This window comes from Nylanderia fulva, unplaced genomic scaffold, assembly GCF_048542155.1.
Source record: "Nylanderia fulva isolate GAGA-0341 unplaced genomic scaffold, ASM4854215v1 Scaffold3, whole genome shotgun sequence".
In the NCBI taxonomy this organism is placed as follows: Eukaryota; Metazoa; Arthropoda; class Insecta; order Hymenoptera; family Formicidae; genus Nylanderia; species Nylanderia fulva.
Genome location: NW_028190368.1, coordinates 3,882,498 through 3,905,847, shown reverse-complemented (window position 1 = coordinate 3,905,847; position 23,350 = coordinate 3,882,498). Strand labels below are relative to the sequence as shown.

At 30.7% G+C, this 23,350-nt stretch overlaps 1 protein-coding gene across 2 annotated transcripts in view; it reads right to left on the bottom strand.

Annotated features, from left to right (window-relative positions):
- Positions 1-23,350, bottom strand: part of Dop2R (dopamine D2-like receptor) — a 256,875-nt gene that overhangs the window by 218,489 nt on the left and 15,036 nt on the right. The window lies entirely within an intron of this gene.

The following is a 23,350-nucleotide window of genomic DNA, read 5'->3' as shown; positions in this document are numbered from 1 at the left end:
TCTCTCATTTCAACTCTCTTCTAGAATTTCATCAATGAAAGGAGATGATTGGCGCGACGGGACTGACAAATAGTTTGTATCTATACTGGCGCGAAGAAAAATACTACGGTTAGAAAGGATTCTTGCGACCTACTTTTATGCGCTTTTCTCGCTCTCTTTCTCCCTCGTTCCATCTCCGTACGAGTACATTCGATTTGAATAAAACGCTTTAATTTTACAAAACCGCGCTTCCTCCGTCGCGAAAACTCTTAACTGCCGTCGCAAACAACGTGCATTCAAATCCACGGCGCAAGTTTCCCGTAACTATTGTAACCACTACGTATTGCGAAAGTGAAAAAAAAAAAATAATACGCCATTGCATCCTCAATTATGCAGCAGCTTGCTGCACCATCATTGCGAATGCAAAATTGACGAATAATTGTTTTGCAAATTTGCGGGAAATACTTTTGCGCCCACATTCGCGATAACTCGATGCGATCCGATGAAATGGATTATAATCGCGTATTTCGTAATTAATTTACCTACGACCCTCCCAAATTTAATTTGTATCATTACACGATTATTACAAATTTGAAAATCTATTATTTCAATTAATAACTATAAATTTCGTGTTTAGAAAAAATTGACAAGAGGAAGACTATATAAATTGAATTTACGAAATATGGCGAAATTGGAAAATATTCTTCAAATTATTATGCTAATTAAATCAATGTAGTATTAATTACAAAATCGTGCACAAATATTAAGAATATACACATCATAAAAAATGGAAGTAATACTTTTCCAATTATGAGAAAAATAGGAACGATATATTTAATATTAATAAAATTAATTAAAATTAATAAACATTTTTGATGTTAAAACATCAAAAATGTTTATTAATTTTAATTAATTTGTTGATGTTAAAACATCAAAAATGTTTATTAATTTTAATTAATTGTATCATTCTAGTTTTTTACTTGAAAAGGACCAAAAACAGATGGTCGAAACGTTGTGGAAGTAAAATAAAAATTTTCTTGGCTAGTTTGGGTCGAATTAAATATATCGTTCCTATTTTAAATACCACTAGCGACGTTTTAAGTATTCAATTTGATTTTATGAGAAAAATGTTATAAAAAATAAGTTCTAGATGACATCACATTAAAACAGCCTGCTCTATATTTTTTCTATAATATCATCTCTTTTAAAGAAGAAACAAACCAGATCTCATATAGATCCCGTGTAATCGCATTACAACGAAACACTGATCGATGCGGCGCGAGTAGAAGACTAACGCCACGTTAGTTTAATCCTATAATAACTATGGTGGAATTATGCCATGGGCAGTTAGTTATTTCGCCAACACTAATGACTAGTAATAACCGCGAAAAAAGTCCTTTTACGAGGAAAAGAGGACCGTAGGCAGGCGGGAAAAAGTGCAATCTCGAGAAGCGTTAATCTTACTCCGAGTGCCATGCGCCGCCACTGAAAAAAGGACAATAATGAACACGTGGCGCATGAGTGGATTCTTTTTAGGACGGGATGGTGTAAAATAATTAATGTGGGCAGAGATGGATCGTATAATATGAAGGGTAAGTGCGAGGAGATGAAAAAATCTTTGTATCTCTGCGATGATGGACGGGAATGAGACAGAGAGAGAGAGAGAAAGAGAGAGATTGTACAATCGATAAAATATACCTAGAATATGAATATCAGGAAATGCACCTCAATATAGCGTCAACAAGCCGTAATCTTTACATTGCGTCAACATTGTAATCTTCACCATTGCGTCAACGTTATAATCTTCGATTGGACGAAAAATGCTACGAGAAATGTCAGAAAATGTCACGGGTACATTTTATAATATGCGCAAAATATAGTATCTACAAAAATATAATATTCTGGCGATTCGCAAATATCCGGTGATCCGCAAAAGTGCTTCAGGGATTTTATAGTAGCGAGTTTGCATCAACAATTCAGTATAAATATACTATAAATACGGGGTTTATTCTCTCTTTTTTAAGTAAAAGGGTTTGCAGATATATTCTATTAATTTATTCAAATAAAAAATATTTTGTTTAGGAAAAATGTTATCTCGAGTATCCGGACACGAATCGAGAAAGATATAATAAATTTATTCACCAGACGATTCATTGCAATTTTCTTCCAAATATTGTTGCAAGTCAATTACTCGTTTCCAAACAATGTATTCGAAGCACCGCTCCTAATTACCATTGTGAACGTCAGTCAACGCAATATAATTATTCATTATATAGTATGGCGGTTTTACACATAAAACAAATAAACAGCAAGAGCCACAAAATCATATTGTTTCCAAAAATTTACCATTAACGAATATCACAGTAGATTTAGGACACTTTACATAAACAGTTAATTGTTCATTTAATTTATTTAGCAACAATTTAATACTACTGTGTCATAGTAATTTTGTTTTGATACGTGCTTTGCGTTTATCGTGATGCATTGTCGTTAATTAATAATATAAAGTAATAATAAATTAGATTTATTTCAACCGTCGACAATTCTCTTGATAATGCAATTTATATATATTAAATATATTTTGTGTCATATAATACAAATACGGTAAAAATTTAAAATATGTAAAATAAATTTTAAAAAATGGATTGACGTACAACCATATTCTACGTTACACAGTTTGATAAAAAGATGTTTTTAATCATATCAAAAAGTTATAACTTTATACATATTCAAATATATTATTTATGTTATTTAAATAAGATTAGTTATTTTGGATTTACACAGAATTTATATTTTTTTAAATTACATTAATGTTTTACAAAATACTGTTTTGAAACAATATAATTCAGGAGTTTTTTTAGTTTTCTCATTACTCTACTCAAAGTTATCTTAAATTATTCAACGAACAGAAAAACAAGCTGAGTTCTTGAAAGCAGCGCTCGAAATCTAAGCAATTGTAGAATATCAAGTAACTGTTTATTTTCAAGAAAAACATTTAACAAATTTAAAAGAGAAGTCGATAAATTAAGCGACAGAGTGTACAAAAATTGCCAATTATTTTTTGATTATACTTTCTTCACTTTAATCAACTTAAAAACAATGTATTTGAATATCAAAACGGTGATAATTAAATAATATTAAATGCAATAAGTAAATCTGAAATCTTTTTTCATTTATTTTTTTATTAATCTCAAACAAATTTTTCTATTGCAAAACTTTTAGTTATCGAGTTAATTGTTTAAAATCAGATAAGAAATATTTTTTTTTTCGCGCTTTGGCTCTATTGGCCGATTTAAAATATCATATTTATATTATTATTAATTGTTTAAGTATTTAATAAGTAATTAAAAACTAAAAAGTGTTCTGAACAATAATTAGAATAACTCATATTCAAACGTTTACTAAGAAAAATGTGATTTTAAATTTTACAAAAAACTTATTATTATGAAATGCGCAACTTTCTCTCTCTCTCTCTCTCTCTCTCTCTCTCTCTCTCTTTCTCTGTATGTGCGTGTATGTGTTGTTTAAGTGTGTGTGTCTGTATGAACACTGGGCAGGATGAAACAAAGTGTAATAGAACAGAACCAGCAGAAACAAATATAGAAACGAAGTTACAATGAAAGAATAACTTACAATCCAATTTCACGTAGTGACATTATATAACCATTGTAAGAGATTACACAAGAGATTGTACAATCATATCACGTAACAAAATTTTAAAAGTGAGTTAGACGTCTAAAATAAATACGAAAGAATGATATTTTTAAAAGAATTGATATAATAAGTTTGTGTTACAATATTTTTTTTATATATATTTTGATAAATGTGTCGTGAAAAAAAATCAAGGTTTTTATTTCTAAAATAAAATGACACATGTAAATTTAAGTTTTACAAAACGAGAAAGGATAAGTTTAAAGTATGTAAAAACGTGTGCTGCGTTATTCTGCTAAGATAAAAAAATATCTTTTCAAATTCTATTTTAATCCTTTATCACACGCTTACATTGTTTTAACGGTACTTTAATTTTTGACTTAATCAAATGTATAAAAAGTGTCTTTTTATAGCTAGATTTTGCAATTGCTAATATTCAAATAACTTAGGAAAAAAGATTGATTTTATATTATAAACAAAATTTATTTATTGTCCGCTACATCGCGAATAATATATACAGCTTTATATGCAAATACGTGTGTTCGATCGATCAATTACAATATAATTCAAATTGATAACCGAATGAACGGCTAATGCTTGAATATTGTCCAACATTCTTGTTCTTTATTACCAAATTCTTGTCATACTATTAGTTTACATTTGGAGACCGCAAAATTGAAACTAAATGGAGGAAAATGACAAGTAATTTCGCATGAATATATCGCATTTTAGGGATACTTATTAGAGAATTAAAATGTCCAACGAGACAAGTTGAGCATGAATTTAAACATTATATTTTCATATCTCATTACAATTGTAGCGATTTGTCCAAGTTCTACATAATCTGAAAAAAAGGAGATCGGTAGTTAAAGAAAACATTTTAAAAATTAAAAAAGCAAATTCTCATTAAGACTCGAATTAGAAGCGAGTTACTAGCACAATCATCAACTGCTTAAGATTTTTATAAATACGATTTTTATATTTGTGCAATGTTTAAAATAATTTTTTTCTTTTTTATTATAATTATATGATTGATATATGAATTATACAAAATAACAGTAAATATTTTTGCAGAAATAAGTGTTAACATTCTCGATTTTTTGTTCTACAATTTTTCTTATTTTACAATTCTTCTGAACTAAAATATCATAAAGTAACTGAATTTTGCATTAAGTATTTTTACAAATAATTTTATTTCTTTCACGGAAAAAAATTAATGGATCTCTATACTTTTAATAGTTCTCGATAAAAAATTATTTAAGTAAAAAGCTGCAGCTCCAAAATTCTAAAATGATAAATGACATAATATTTTAAATAAATTATAATAATATAATTTATTATATATAGTCGCGTTAGATAATATAATAATCAATATAATCGATATTCATTACTGATTCATATTCATTACTGATTTCACTATTACGATTTTCAGTGATTTATTAGCAAGTTATATAAATTTTAACGCAAAATCTCATCTATCTATCTAATTTCTAACTCTGCTATTTTTTCCTATCAGTTTTTATCGATACACGTGAAATGTTTGCTGCATTGCGCCACATTGCCGGGGGTTTTATTTTCTCAAATGCATTCCATTCGACTTCGTGAACTTGACTAATGTATACCTGCATTGTACTCTGCAGTATATCTACATCTCTTTTATAGCATGCTCGATACAAATTAGTATTAAATATTAGTATCAAATGTAAATATTAATATTTCAAATATGTAAATTTAATATTAGAATCAAGTATCTGATATATACCGAAGAAAATATTTTATATATTTTAGGATATTTTATGTAATTTGTAAAGCCATTATCACATAAAATTAGCATTATTAATACATAGAGAAATATATTTACATACATGGGAATATTTCATGTAAAAATGATTACATATAAAATTATATAATTTTAAAGTAGATTGCAATGAATTATAACATATTTATTAAAAATATGTTTTATTTAATCTATAATAAGTCGGCTTTTCTAAATTATTTGTATATTTACATTTATATATACTTGACATTTAATTATATATTTAACAAACAATTTATTAATTGTTTTATTAATATTTTTAACGTGATTTAAAAAACATACACATATAATACATATATTTAAAGCATATTTTTTACAATTATTAAATGCTTAAACTTCTATTGAAAATGTTGAGAAAGTTTGATGGAGGCACTAGAAATGTACTTTGTGAAAGTGATGGACAACTAACGCTTACTACTATCTGAGTGCAAATGCGAAATATACGTTCGCATTCCATCGACCGAGGCGAGGGCTTTTAGTTTGCACGCTATAGCACGAGTCTTCAATGGCGCATTGAGCGGAAACCGAGGAGGGTGAGTGTGCAGTGTGCATCTTATAAGGATCGCAAAGGTGACATAAATAAATAAGGAATCTAACCATGACACTTTATCGTAGGCCAATCCTTCACCTAGAATATTCACCGTAAAATACAAATTTTAATTATTTATGGAGTTTATTTGTAATAAAAAATGATTAAAATTTACAAACATCTTAATATAATTTAAAAATTATGAACATAAATCTTCTCTTAGTTGAAAAAAATAGTTCATGTTATATATATGAGATATTCCACAATTAGAAAATTTCCCCCTGACTATAGATGCTAAATAAAGAGTTAAAGGAAAAGTGTTAAAGGAAATTTTAAAAGAGATTAAGCGTGTACATGGAATTAAAAATAATAGTAATACTTTAATGATTTTTATAGAATATAAAATTTAGGTAATATAAAATTTCACTAAAAGTCAAAATGAATTATTAATAGAAATGAATAATTAACAAATCATTAACCTTATTAGTATAATTTACGAAAGTGTGTATTTGACTAATTAGGAGCGAAATGTACGATTCTGAAGGGTTTCACATTCTCTTTGTCAGTCTTTATCTAACGTAGCGACAATAAAGACCAGAGGGTTGTCTGCCAAGAGTAGTCTAGGTATTCTAATCAGATGAATACGCTCTGACTCCACGTCAAAATTGAACTTGTTATCGCTACGAACGATTATGTTCGTTGGCAGGAAATTAAGATATTCACATATGGACTGGCTTTGTGCATCTGAATTAGTATAGTAAATCATATGCACTGAAGTAGCAATAATAGAGATCGCTGAGAAAGGATATAACAAATTGTTAATTACCTTCCTTCACGTAGAATTTATTTGCTCCGAAATTATATTTTGATAACAAATTGTGTGTGTGTGTGTACAAAAGAATGCATAGCTATTTCAAATTAAAAATAGAAAAGTTTATTAACACCTGAACTATAAATTTGATATATATCTACAAACATCTAAATTACCAAACTTTTATAGAGTTTATAATTTATATTTTTCAAATATAGTTCTGCAAATATTTATCTATGTGCATATAAATATTATAAAATTTATACATACATATATGTTAGAGTCTAATTTAACAAATATAATTAAAATATGATAATATATAATATATATAAATTTTATCTTTTGGTTTTCTTAAAGTTGAAATAAAATTGACTGATTTTGTTATTCTCAAATCATTTACGATTCGCAACCTAAACGTATTACACAGGTACGTAGAGAGGAAGCTACAATTCATGTAATTGGCATTCCGGTAATCGCTGTACAAAACCACCTATTATCATGTTGGTGTGCAACGTTTGAATGCATATACCGCAACGCGTAACTACGTCTCACTTAGCCAATCAGAAAATTCTACGTAGCCAATTAGCAGGCGCTCCCCGAAATTCCAGTTAGTCTCAAATTTGCTCCCGGCCTCAGGAATTGCATCCATAACCGGAATCCATCGATACCTCGCATATAACGCGTTCACGTACGCACATGCGCACAAACGTACACATATATATATCTATATATATATATACAATATATACACACCTGGAAACACCAATGCTGATCCGTGACTGCTGCAACAGCAGCGACAGAGATCGCTCTCTCGTAGAGCTCTCGTAGTACCAGGAAGAAATCAATTTTAGCGAACGATATTTGTTTATACGTGCCCTACGGTACCATTTAAAGCAATGGCTGGGATAACGCGCGCGCGACGTCCACGAGTTTCATGCTCGAACGAGCTATCGCACGGCGATCGCGTTACACTCCATCGCGCAATGCAATGTACGCGACAACGCTTCCCGCGTGTATGCACGTGTCTGCCTTGCGCGCGCGAGAGCACGCCCGATCAACGACGCCGACGAACGTGTATAGAGCTCTGCTTTTTTCCTCTCGACGCTTTAGAAGCACTGTAACGTGCTAGGGGAACGTAGGAATTTCCATTTTAGACGACACGGGCTTTTGCGGTTGTCAAAATAAACTCGAAGAAATAGGAAACTACAAGTGAAACGCGCGAATACTCTCGGTCATATTCGCTGCAATGGTCGTGCTAAGAAATAATACGTAGTTATATCTCCTACTAAACGTTTTGTTCAGATTTATTTATTATTATTATTTTTTATACGTTATATATATTCTCTTCTTCGATTACGATGGATATTGTAAATAAAAAGATTTACGAGCTTTCTCGATTCGGTCAACAGAATTTTATTTCAGAACAGAAATTTTTAAATTTTGACATTTTGATTGAAAACAGACTAACTTTGATCTTCAATTTTTTTAAATTATGACATAATTATTTTAAAAATTAAAATTATATTCAACAGTAAAAAATGGAATGAAAAAAAGAAAATGATGAATTTTTCTCTTCTTGATTTTAAAAGTAAGTTTTTCTTTTTGTTGAAAGTATGCAATATACAATATATATCTGCAACATTAAATAGAACTTTTTAGAACAAAGTAAATTACAAATAATGAAACGAGGCAGCAGAAAAATGTAACTTGATTGTATAATTATTCTCAGACTCATCTCGTTTTATTTATACGCGTTTTTTTCTCCTTTTTAATTTCTTGTTCAAAGTTGACAAAGAAAAGAGACTAAAGAGGAATCACGTCGGGGTAAACTGTTACTTGTCTTGACAGTGCGCGTGAGAAAGGCGGATATAGGCGAGGCAGTTTAAAGTCATGGAGGTCGTAGGACGAGAGAGAGGTTGAAAATTATGACGGCTACGTGCGACATAGAAGGACGTATCTCCTGTCATTATGGAGCGCAAGATGCTGCGGCAAACGTAGCTACGGACGAAAACGGGCGAAATGGGGCGAAAGAGAGAACGGCGGACTCGATGGCATTGCACAGCTTGTGCGAGCGACGTCGAGGGCTCCCCATCGTTGTCGTCGTCGTCGTCGTCGCGCCACCCTCGATGATTTATGACGTAACGCTGTCGTGCGCGCGAACCCCTTTCTTCTAACGCGAGCTTTCGCCCGCGCCCGTTTGCGGCGACCGAGTCACTGACGAATTTTACGCCACTCGTTCCTTCACCCGACTTGTTACTTACGTCAACGAGGCCCCGTGATTTATCCCGACGCCGTGCGTGAAAGGCGAACGACGTTATTTGCCCGGCGCTCGAGACATTGACTTGTACTACTGCGCGAGGCAGATTGAAACTATGAGATTATGCTGTGGGGAAGAAAAAAGTTTCCCTTTTTTCTCTCCGATGTCGGTCGAATTTAACTTTAATTTAACTCATTCTTTGCTTCTTTTTTCACAAGGGACCGAGGGAGACCGAAGATAGAGTAAATTGAAGTACGGTTTAAGTAAATTGACGCGTTAATGAAATCAATATTTAATGCTTGATAAATCGTTTATCTCGAATGAGAATCTGAAATTGAAGAAACGCGACATTAATACATAATTGTTCATTTTAGGTTCTTTAACTAAAAACCGGACGAGCGAGGATGGTAGTGCGTCAGTCTCGAGGAAAAATTAATTTTCATTGAAACTGATTAGTTGTGCACAAGGCACAAATTTTTCTCGGTATGATATCAAGTAATTTAATAAATCTCAATTCGAGATTTTACTTTTAATGAACCTCTTTATGTAGCCTCTAAAGCAGTGGGCGAGAAAAATATTGGAGGAATAGAGAACGGTTTATTAAAAATGAAATCTCGAATTGAGATTCATTAAATTATTTGGTATCGTACCAAGGAAAATTTGTGTCTTGTGTGTAACTGTAATTAGTTTTAATAAAAAGCTAATTTTTTCTTAAAACTGACGCACTACTATCCGTATCTGGCTTTTTCTCATTTAAATATATATTTCACATTAAGAATCTTATTAAAATCTCAGATGTTTAATAGAAGTTAATTATAAATTAAATAATAAACTGTAAAGATCGCCAGTAATAATTAATCCAAATTTCAATAATAAAAGTCGACCAAACTGGCAGTAATTTATTAAAGATGCTTAATTACTGCCAGTTTGGTCGACTTTTATTACTAAAATTTGGAATAATTATAAATGTTTAAATTGCTAGATAATTATAAAAGATTTAGTCTTTTCTTTTGTCTCATAGCTTTTCGCACGTGGCGAGTAAAGATTCTAAACTTTTTCAAAAGTTTATTTGATTCCTTCAACTCTCGTTTCATAAGTTTACTTGGTGAGCTTTCTTCATCACAAGTGGTGAGATTAATGAGACTTTGATGACAAGTAAGGGTAACTAATCGAAGCTGTCACGCAAGCTATTTTGATATTAATATATACGACCTGAAACGGCATTTGAATGCCACTAATTAAGGTCGTTTTGACACTTATGTATAATCAATGGCACTTTAAGTTGCGATATTATCTGCAATTTTGATCAAATTAGCTCTTCAAACTTTTATTGCGTTAATGTGACAGCATAATTTATTAAAAACTTCTTTCTCTCTCAATTAAACAGATGACCTTCTAAAGTTATAATTGCACTTATCATTACATTAATAAATCGTGTATATGTAATTTGAAATTTTGGAGACAGTTGGTTGGACACGATTGCAAAATCTCTATATATATTCGGTGAATCTATAAAGTTCTTTGAATCCGATTAAACAGATCTCTGAGTAGTAAATTATACTGCTCTCTCTCTCTCTCTCTCTCTCTCTCTCTCTCTCTCAATCGCGCTCGTTGGTGCTTTCTTGAACGATCAAAAGCAGTGCCCAAGTAGTTCTATTATAATCGTGAAATTACATGTCTCTGACAAAATACTAACTTTCGAAAGGATCAGCAAAGGAATCACCCATAAGTACCTAATTCGCTATAAAAGCTTTAGCTCGTGCTATTAGAAATGCTCGCGCACAAGAAAATCGGATAGCAACGGTCTTAATTTCATGAATAGCCTCTTTTTCGTGTTGTATTTCTTGTAAATGCACTATGTGAAATGTATGTTTCAACGAATTTAACAGCACTCATCTTATCATCGTTATTTACATATAGCGAATTAATGGTTTATTTCTGTGTGGATGGAAGAAAAGCGAGCACATTTATGTACTTATTTTTTGATAAAAAAATTCTGTGATATGAAAAGGGATTTCGCATTTTTTAAACTTTTACATTTTATGCATCTACTTATGAAATGAATAAATGTACAATTATATATAATTATGAAAAAAATTTTAACTGTTAAAAAGAAAAAATTTAGATATAATTGTATGCAAGAGATACAAAAAATATTTTTTTATTCCAATACTAGAATTTAATGTAAATTTAAAAAAATGAAATTAACATATGTGTCCAATTTTTTCCATCAAATTTCAAGGGTATTAAATAAATTATAAGTAAAAGTATAGTTGCCAGCAATTTTGTTCTAATATAATAAAAACAAGAAAAGTGGAAGGCTTAATCGATATATAAAAGTGAGAGTTTCGTAATAAAGTTAGTATAATTAAAAAAGTATAAATCTAAACAATCACGCAATCACCCATTTTTTCAATATCAACGATATACACACAGTTTAACTTATGTACGTCAGAAAAAAGTTATTAGCAATTTTGCTGTCTAATAAAGTTATGACTTTTACGTAGTGACCTTCACGGAGAACTTTAGTTGTAACAAAAAAAAAAGACTTGTGTGTGCTGACGTACGCGAGAAAAGATGATAATTTAATGTTGATAAGTTAATAGCTTAAATTGAAGAAAATTACCGCAATTACCAAAGTAATTCGCAATTCATTAAAGACACGTTATTCCCTTCGTTCTTGCACAACGAGAGTAATCTAGTACAATTCATTTAAACGATAAACGACAAAACGATTATCTCATTTTACAGACTAGATTCTGATCATTTTCCACAAACGTTTTTTCCCTCTCTCTCTCTCTCTCTTCGCGTTCACGATGCGATAGAAGAAATCTTCAATGTGCGATCAGGGGCACGATGCCATGCTTTCTAGGGCAAGTGTCAAGGTCAGTCGACACCAAGAAGGAGACAATCAAATCCCCGTCAAGGACGAGCGTACTTCCGGCATTGCTCCCAAGATCGGACGAGGGTGTAACTATTCCTGGATGAAATAAGTGACCATTCCTCGAGCGCGCACATATGCGGGCCGACCATTAATATTCATGTTAGCGGTGTTACGGTCGCGTTTAGCCAGCCGGCACGAATCAAAACCGGGGCCTGGCATGGCTAAATAATAAGCATGCATGCGATGAAGTGATCTCTGTTATTAACATAGACCTTGCCCCTAGCGCCTTGCGATCTTGCCGTGCTGTTCCACTCGGCTGAAACAGCTGAGGGGCTGAGGGCCACCGACGATTTGCGCACGAGGGAAGGAGTCCCTCGAAATTACCCGCGGTCACGCCAGCGCCTCTCGACGAAAGCACTCGTCAGAAGCGCTCGTGCCCTCCTTTCGCGAATCATCACGCACGTGTTACGCCGAAATTCTGCTGCGAATATTCCGCCGCAGTTCGCGTTTTCCGATCGACATCTTTCAGCGATACTCTCTTCCTCGACATGTCGACAAGAACACAGAAAAAACAGTATCTTTGAAAGAATGCAAATATGCTTTGATTCAAGTATATTTTAGCCTTATAATAGCGCCAAATATAAATAATTTTGGATAGAGGATAATTTATCCTTAAAACAAAGTGCAAAATATTCTTGGTTGAAACTGAAATTTCTTTTCCTCGATATGTCGACAAGAACACAGAAAAAACAGTATCCTTGAAAGAATGCAAATATGCTTTGATTCAAGTATATTTTAGCCTTATAATAGCGCCAAATATAAATAATTTTGGATAGAGAATAATTTATCCTTAAAACAAAGGGCAAAATATTCTTGATTGAAACTGAAATTTACTTCCTCGATATGTCGACAAGAACACAGAAAAAACAGTATCCTTGAAAGAATGCAAATATGCCTTGATTCAAGTATATTTTAGCCTTATAATAGCGCCAAATATAAATAATTTTGGATAGAGGATAATTTATCCTTAAAACAAAGTGCAAAATATTCTTGATTAAACTGAAATTTACTTCTCGAAATTGTCGACAAGAAAACACAGACAAAATAGAGGATAATTTATCCTTAAAACAAAGTGCAAAATATTCTTGATTGAAACTGAAATTTACTTCCTCGATATGTCGACAAGAACACAGAAAAAACAGTATCCTTGAAAGAATGCAAATATGCTTTGATTCAAGTATATTTTAGCCTTATAATAGCGCCAAATATAAATAATTTTGGATAGAGGATAATTTATCCTTAAAACAAAGTGCAAAATATTCTTGATTGAAACTGAAATTTACTTCCTCGATATGTCGACAAGAACACAGAAAAAACAGTATCCTTGAAAGAATGCAAATATGCTTTGATTCAAGTATATTTTAGCCTTATAATAGCGCCAAATATAAATAATTTTGGATAGAGGATAATTTATCCTTAAAACAAAGTGCAAAATATTCTTGATTGAAACTGAAATTTACTTCCTCGATATGTCGACAAGAACACAGAAAAAACAGTATCCTTGAAAGAATGCAAATATGCTTTGATTCAAGTATATTTTATCCTTATAATAGCGCCAAATATAAATAATTTTGGATAGAGAATCCTTCGATATGTCGACAGAACACAGAAAAACAGTATCCTTGAAAGAATGCAAATATGCTTTGATTCAAGTATATTTTAGCCTTATAATAGCGCCAAATATAAATAATTTTGGATAGAGAATAATTTATCCTTAAAACAAAGGGCAAAATATTCTTGATTGAAACTGAAATTTACTTCCTCGATATGTCGACAAGAACACAGAAAAAACAGTATCCTTGAAAGAATGCAAATATGCCTTGATTCAAGTATATTTTAGCCTTATAATAGCGCCAAATAATAAATAATTTTGGATAAAGGATAATTTATCCTTAAAACAAAGTGCAAAATATTCTTGGTTAAAACTGAAATTTGCTTATAAATATTGCAAGGACAAGTGACAAGTGAGCATCGGATATAAGCGGTACTTTCAAATATATATAATAATTTTAATAGTTCAAATGTGACTAAGTTTGTTTTTACCATATGCGATTTTTAAAACAAGAATATATCTTAAGGATAAAATATACTTCACACAAACTTATTTATTATTAGGCAAATTAAAATTTCTGATTACAAAGAGCATTCTATGCTTAAATTAATCAAATAGCGTTCAAGAATAAAAATATACTTGAATCAAGGATTCATTTTTTTCTGTGAAGAAATAATGTAACTGATATACTAACAAACTTTTTGAATTTTCTCGCTTTTTTTTTATTTCGAACAACTGCTGTTATACTCCCATTTATTCCTTTGAGTTATGTTTATATAGCAATTTTGGTAATAGTAGCTTATCATGCACAGAGAATTCGGTAGAATTTTTAGAAGTTGAACTCTCTAATAATAGATTATATTATTAGAAAAAGTAAAAAATTACCCCGAATAATATAAATATTTCGTTTTTTATCTCAAACAGTGAAACTTTAACAGGGTCGAGTGTGTTAAAATTGTAGTGTGGTTCGTGTATCGAATTTCTGTTGGTCTTTAAGTAATCTCACTTGCAAATCACATCTTAATCTAGCCTTTCTTTTTACCGGCACGTAAAAGAAATTTAATGGAGCTTTACAATAGGAATGCAACGTGTTAGATGCATGGTTTATTACTTTTGCCGCCTTTTGTGTCGCGTAGAGAATAACTAAATTACCAAAACGAATCGATTCGTTCTGTAATATAAAGGCTCCTTCTTTACTTTTCCATGCACTCGAAACACTGTACGGAAATACATGACGAGCTAAATTTGCATGCTCAAGTGCTTAGAAATGAATGATCGTGACTGAATGAATTTCTCTTTCGTCTACGAAATACATTATGTTTCTGATATTCTTGTGTAGTTGTAATCTTTCTTTTTAATTTCATTTTTTCTTAGTAAAAATGCTGACAACAATTGTGTTATACAAGAACATAAAACTCAATTTTTTGCGATTAAGCTTTTTAAGAATAGAAGTAGATGACAAATCTTTTGCATTTGCATTTGCATATATAATCTTAAGTAAATTTTATATTAACAATGTCTTAATATTAACTATATATGTTAGCAATGTTTTAAAAAATTTAATTATTTAATACAAAAAACTAAACAGTTAAAAAACGAAAAAAATATTTAATCAAATTTTTAATTGATTTACATTAAGTAAAAATATATTTTCAATGTTTGTTTTAATATTGCAATATTATTCCAAAAATATTACTATTTCCCAATTATTTTTGAAAATATTTATCTTCGACATATTTTTATTAAATTATTTTTTTGTGGATTAAAATTATTAAAATGTCTCTTTAAAACGAGAACATAACTTGAGTTTTGAAAAATAATATTTTTAAATTGCTTTAAGATGTTTTCAAAGTAACTATCTTTCTCTTTCTCTCTCCCTCCCCTTCTTCTCCTCTCTCTCTCTCTCTCTCGCTTTCTTTTTTGTCTCTTTCTATTTCCATAAAAGTTAATCTTTTCTTACTTTACAAAAATGACTGCCACGTCTTAATCTTTTTGAACTAAATTTCTCATTTTAATGAAAACTATTTCCAAGTTTTAAAAATCCTAAAATATAAAGGTGTTGCACATGTCCAGTTACAGTTTCTAAAAAAATATTCTGCAACTATATATTTATATTAAAATAATAATAGCTCTGCATTTTTTGCGCTTTGTTATTTTAATTATTAACATAATAATATTAATAATAGTAATTAATGTTAATAATTTAATTCTTTCAAGTTTATTTGTATCAAGCATATTGTAGATATATATACATATATTTATAATAAAAAAAACTAATTTTTTATAACCAAAAAAAAATTTTTTCTTGTCAAAAGAAATAAACACGCACTTTTAAAATGTATTCTATTTAAAAAACATAAAATTTTTTCTTTTTTATAATATATACAAATTTAAATTCCGTGCATTTTAAATGCTTAAAAGGAAATTAATGAAATTTAAAGAATACTAAGCTGTATAAATTTTTGTGGAGGTATAAAATTACATACTCGTTGCAAAATGTCTTATTTTTGTCCTTATGATATTTGTAATATTAATATATCCATATATATATAACGTATTTGCGTGTGAAATTACAATGACGTTACGGCTTTCTTATTCGTGACTGATATTTGCACGCAAAAATACATAATGTTGATATGCAACGTTATTTTAGTATTGACTCGATTTTCTTCTCTTTTTTTTTGTGTGTTGTAAATAATGTTGCAAAAATTATTATATATATTGCATCAAATATAAAAAAGTTTCCTTGTTAATAACAATTTTGTTATATAAAAAATAATTAGAGATGTTTGTGCAAAAAAAGAAGTAGAGATGCGATGCATTTGTTACAACATAAACAATATTACCATTTTAGCTTAATAAAAATGTTTTCTTTTTTAATTTTTTTATTAATTCTATCTTCAACATGAAAAGTATAATCATTCCAAAAAAACTTATCTAAAACTTTACACAATCGTAAAAGAAGCAACTCGCGATAAATTTCAAAAATTTTCTTTTACTTCTCTCTCTCTCTCTCTCTCTCTCTCTCTCTCTCCTTGAAAAAATTAAAATATATTCAAACCACAAAATTCTCTGCGAACACGATAATAATATTTCAAAACATATAAATATGTTCGTCTCTCGACGCGGTGCCAAGTGCATTTGCATATGCGATGCGCGTATACTGTATACCATTTTCACGGCATTCAGTATTTCGCGGTGTGCCACTAGGATATTGTGGCGAACCTGTATTTCCGCTCACGCCAACTCCTTTGCAACGCTGACGGAACCGTGCAATTTGCTTTCTGCGCGCTGGCAAAAAGAGTTACCGCGACATTTAGGAGATCGTAAAAACGGTAGCGGCGCTATATAAAATCGAATCAGGTGTGCGCGCGAAACCAAGATATAAAAATAAGACGGGGAACTTTATATTGATAGAGAGATGCTGTGTGTATGTGTGTGTGTGTGTGTGTGCCGATTCAAGATGGTCTGTAATAATAGCGGATATGCAAATTTTCGCGTCATCAGCTGGAAACTGCAGGAATGGGTTGTTCGCAAAGAATACGAATATCCCGCTGATTCCAAAACATAAACGTGCGCAAGCATTGCCTTTCATTTTACGTTAAATAAGAACGTAAAGGCCCGCAATAAAAGTCGTAAAGAAAAAAAAAACGTAATTTGATAAAATAGGTAAGAAGAGAAATCAAGCAAGGCTATTAAGACTATTAACTTAACAAGTAGCATTTTGCATATTTGCAAAAGTTCGTTAATCAGTTTCTACAAATAATGGACATATAACAAATCTTGCTGCAATTACGGAAAGTAAATTTTAAACTAAGTTTCAAGAAAATGTACATAATTATTAAAAAAAAAAATGTAAGATGAAAATATAAGATATAATAGAAAAGAAAATAATTAAAATCCTAATAATAAAGATTATACATTTTAATATTTAGAAAACGTATTACATTATATTACACTGTATTATTAAATAAAATGACAGAATACGATAACGGTAAATTTTTCATAATAAATAAAAATAATATAAAATTCTTTATATAAAAATAGTGTAATCAATAGTTCATGTAATCTAATCTTACTCTCTCTCTCTCCCTCTTTTTCCCTCTCTCTGTGTCTTTCTTTCTCTCCCTTTCAATCTTTGTTAATAATTTTAATATGTATCAGTTTTTCTTAAAAAGTAATCTTTTCGCATAAGAGATATTAAATTTCCTTTGAGCACATATCTTTCGCTGGAAGATATGGCAAGATTGTTTGAATACGGTAGCTTACGTCGCAACTTGCGACTTAGTTACTGAGAGCTCGCGGAATTTCGTCGTAAAAGAGCATAGTTGAAGGAATTCGTGGTATAAACGTGCGGAGAGAGCAACCATTTTTCACTCGTCGTTAAAGGGAGGATGACACTGCCACGCCAAGTACACTGCAAAGAGAGCGTAAAGTGCTCTGACCCAATGGCGACACTTTCGTTGCGCACACAAACACACACGCACGCACACGGCACACATACACTACTATAGGGAATCGTTTAATGCGAAACTCCAGAACGATCGTTTAAGCGGCCGAAGGATGATCTCGGCACGTTTCGTCGTGTTTGCACTTACATAGAACGTAGATGCATCTGGATTTTATCATACCGATGTAATCTGGAGCGACTCTGGTCGCTCCAGCTGGCACCGTCGGATGTCAAGGATAGGATTATTTAAGGTGTAATTAAAACACCCATCTCCCGTTCCTTGCGGAATTAACGGATAGTCGTACATACAATCGTGGAGCGAACACGTTTCTTCGCTGACGACGATTAGAAACTTATCGATTATAGTCGCGAACTTTCTCGGTAGCATAGCGTCCAGTTATTACGGGAGCGCGCTCATGTTAACGCGAAAATTATAGTTAAAGTTTGTATTAACTTAATCTCAAAACACGTGAATTATTTGCTTGAAGCTGACATGAGACGAAATTTAAGTTTCTCTTAAGCTCTTAGCACGCGTACCGAAATACTATATTGTCTCTTTAACAAGATAAATCCTAGTTTCCTAGAATAAGTAAACTATTTGCGACAATTAGAGACGTATACATTTAATTGTAACAAATGGTCTATTTATTTCTGTAATAATTTATCTTATTAAGAAGATAATAAATAATTGTGTGTGTAATATATATAATATGCATAGTCTTTTTTTAACTAAATTTTAATTTATCACAGAAAAAACAGTATCCTTGAAAGAATGCAAATATGCCTTGATTCAAGTATATTTTATCCTTATAATAGCGTCAAATATAAATAATTTTGGATAAAGGATAATTTATCCTTAAAACAAAGTGCAAAATATTCTTGGTTGAAGCTGAAATTTGCTTATAAATATTGCAAGGACAAGTGACAAGTGAACATCGGATATAAGCGGTACTTTCAAGTATATATAATAATTCTAATAGTTCAAATGTATGACTAAGTTTGTTTTTACCGTATGCGATTTTTAAAACAAGAATTATATTATTTATTATTAAGGCAAATAAAAATTTGTGATTACAAAGAGCATTCTATGCTTAAATCAATCAAATAGCGTTCAAGAATAAAAATATACTTGAATCAAGGATTCCTTTTTTTCTGTGATGTAGTAGAATAATTAGAAGGATTTTGAATAAAACACTGCTATAAAATCGGTTAACTGTAGTTAACAAGGTAATTTAGGAATATTGTGCGACGCGGTTGAGAAAATTTCATCTGGGATTTTTTGCAATCTTTGTCAACAATACCGTTGCACACAATCACGATAAAGTTGCATGCCATAGGAAATGTGGGACATATGCGGACGTGCATGAAAACTGCATTGACGGGCGTTCACACGTCCGGGATTACGTACGCAATCCTAATTGACCGATCGTACTTTTGTGCCCCGTCCGATCTATCGAAATCGAGATCGATTCGTACCAGTTTCGAACCGAGCCACCAGCTTATGGGACCATATTGAAATTGCATTTTCATGAAAAATCGTAGTGGTGATTTTTCGTAACCCGCATCCCTTCTGCTTTAATTCTGTCACAATTGTAAAGTCTAACGCGCATCGGGAACGAAATACATCGTCCGACTCTTTTGGCACCGTTGACGATTTTAAAATAAGATCACGTGTGTGGACGTTGTGATATATAATTTATGTGGGACGTGCCGGGATAAGCAAACGACCTGCTAACGATGGCAACAAAAATCTAGTGCAATTTTAATTCACGTGTTTCTTCGAATTCTAAAACTCTAACGCACAGGACTGAAAATACAAATTATCATATTATTTTTATAATACATATTACATTAAAATACACATTTTTAAGACTTAATATAATTATAATTTTCTATTTATTGAAAATATTAATTTTATTCAAGGAAAAATCTGTTTAGATTTTATTATATTTTATATCTATAATTATTTTGTTATTTTTATATCGCAGAGCTTCATTTCTTTACATTCTTTAATCATATTTATATGTTCTGTTTATCTTGATCATATTAATTAACTTTTTTTATTTTCCTCTATCTGATTATTGCAATATTAAAAGTACAATAAGAAATTTACCTTTAAAAATCTATATATTTTTACAACATACCATGATATACCATCACAATTAATAAAAATTGTTCTCGACTCCTGGGAGCTCTTATAGACACGTCTAAATAGCATTCAGCTTTGCCATCATTTTCATAATTGCAACTACTCTAACTGTTGTCGTAGCGTGAAGCGCGTATTTAATCGTCGATTAAATCGACGACTACATGAAAGTCCTTTGGGTAAACTAACATTCAATGTGGATAGTCGCGGCGTTATACTGTTCATGTATATTCAACCATTATAGATCTTATTTTGTCGCGTCATTCATCGCCATTACATAATTGGCAATATTTCAATGTTTCACGTGACATTTTTTTTCATTTCACTTTTACAATACACAACCCTTGTAATAAATTTAAGTTGATCATTTTCTTCAAATATATGCATGATAATTTATTTTCTTTTTATAAACGCATACTCGTATTTTTCTTCAACTTTAATTAATTTATTGATTTATTACAACTACATTTTAATAATAGCAATTGCTTGCTCTCATATATAACTCGAAACATTGATTATTATCGCATCAAGCAGTCATCAATCACTTTTTTACTTACTTTATTAATATCATTTTTTAAATATACATGTTGGAACGTAACAAATGTGATTGTAATGATTAATATTACACACGTGTGTTTAATAATTACGCAAGCAGAGACATTGAACAAATACTTTTTATAGATAATCGATAATTTGCTTATGTAATAGTCATATCGTATAGCGTTCGAAATTTTCTTCGAATAAAGCGCATTATGCACAATATATACCGAAACGCTTTTAGTGATCGCGATGTAGACGTATTCGCAGAAACGTTTGTATTAGCTAACATAATTGTCCGTACAACAGGTCGATCCGCACCGGTAGCAGTCACCCGCAGAATTATCCGATATGGCTTTAATTGACTAATTCTGTTTTCATTCACGTGCATGTACTCCGACTGTCGCGCTGAATCGAACTGCCTTAACATAACAGTCTCGTTTGTTCCGCGAATGTTCTATATGAACAATTACTGTGCCCGTTTAGGAATCTCAAAGCATTCTCCATTCGAACGCAGTTGGCTTGGTTAAATGAGTACGTGTACTGAATAGATGCGCCATTAAATTATTAGACGAAATTTCATGTATTCACGGAAAAACAGTATCCTTGAAAGAATGCAAATATGCTTTGATTCAAGTATATTTTATCCTTATAATAGCGACAAATATAAATAATTTTGGATAAAGGATAATTTATCCTTAAAACAAAGTGCAAAATATTCTTGGTTGAAGCTGAAATTTACTTATAAATATTGCAAGGACAAGTGACAAGTGAGCATCGGATATAAGCGGTACTTTCAAATATATATAATAATTCATAGTTCAAATGTGACTAAGTTTGTTTTTACCATATAAGATTTTTAAAACAAGAATATATCTTAAGGATAAAATATACTTTACACAAACTTATTTATTATTAAGGCAAATGAAAATTTGTGATTACAAAGAGCATTCTATGCTTAAATCAATCAAATAGCGTTCAAGAATAAAAATATATTTGAATCAAGGATTCCTTTTTTCTGTGTTCTTATGTATGATAGACAGATCGACCTTAATTATTCGTTCTCGCAGACGTCGAGCTGACGTTTCGATTTTCGCGTGAAGGTTCATCCTCTGTTTTCTAATTAACGAAAAATGGTTATCATTTTTCGATAGCCGATACATGCATTAAAGAGATCGAATTATTTTAGGGGAAAAAATGTAAACTCTTCTCATTTTATATGTACATTTTTTTGTTGTTTATTTTGAAGATGAAGGCGATAATTGAGCACATATGCAAACGTTGTTCAATGATAGCGTTTAATTAGCAGCTAAACTCGCGATCGATGCGAGGCTCCCTTCTCGGAGCTCTTAGCTTATTTACACAAATCATACAACAGTCTATAATTAGTATTAACTCGATTAATTAATGTCAGTACAGTAGAACATCTTAATCCTCAGGTTTTATTATAGAACATTTATAATTAATAATGTTTTATAATTAATTGTAGAAGATACATAATTCTGTTCTAAAGTTTTCGCAATAAATAAATACATCAAGTGAACGATAAATTACATATACTGAGTGAGAGTTGGGTGTCTTGTGAAAGCATGTAACTCATGTTCATACAATTACATTAATCAAGCGCGATAATTAATATGAGTAACATTTTACAACTGTGTAACTATCATCAGGTTTGATAATTATCGTTGCACTTAATTGATTAATATGTTACGCATCCAAACTAAATTGTCCCTTCGAAGAAATAACAAGAAACAAGAGAAATATCGATCGAGGAGTACAAGTAGATGTTTGATTAGAAGGAAATCGTCTTCGTGTAATTAGATACCTACATACACGAACGTCCGCAGGATTTTTTTCAGAAGAGGACATGATTAAAATTTAAAAATTTTTAATATTTTCCTTTTTTTTCTATTAAATATGCTTATTCAATAAATCCCAGTGTTTATTAAAAAGGAAAACAAATGTTTAATTTGTTTCATTCATCCTTTCTTAATTTTTCAAAATTAAATCATTTGTTATTTTCATTTTTTTCTATTAAATATGCTAACTAAATAAATTCCAGTGTTTATTAAGAAGGAGAACAAATGTTTAATTTGTTTCATTCATCCTTTCTTAATTTTTCAAAATGAAATTATTTGTTATTTTCATTTTTTTCTATTAAATATGCTAACTAAATAAATTCCAGTGTTTATTAAGAAGAAGAACAAATGTTTAATTTGTTTCATTCATTCTTTCTTAATTTTTCAAAATTAAATTATTTGTTATTTTTATTTTTTTCTATTAAATATGCCAACTAAATAAATTCCAGTGTTTATTAAGAAGGAGAACAAATGTTTAATTTGTTTCATTCATCCTTTCTTAATTTTTCAAAATGAAATTATTTGTTATTTTTCATTTTTTTCTATTAAATATGCTAACTAAATAAATTCCAGTGTTTATTAAGAAGGAGAACAAATGTTTAATTTGTTTCATTCATCCTTTCTTAATTTTTCAAAATTAAATTATTTGTCATTTTCATTTTTTTCTATTAAATATGCCAACTAAATAAATTCCAGTGTTTATTAAGAAGGAGAACAAATGTTTAATTTGTTTCATTCATCCTTTCTTAATTTTTCAAAATGAAATTATTAATTCCAGTGTTTATTAAGAAGGAGAACAAATGTTTAATTTGTTTC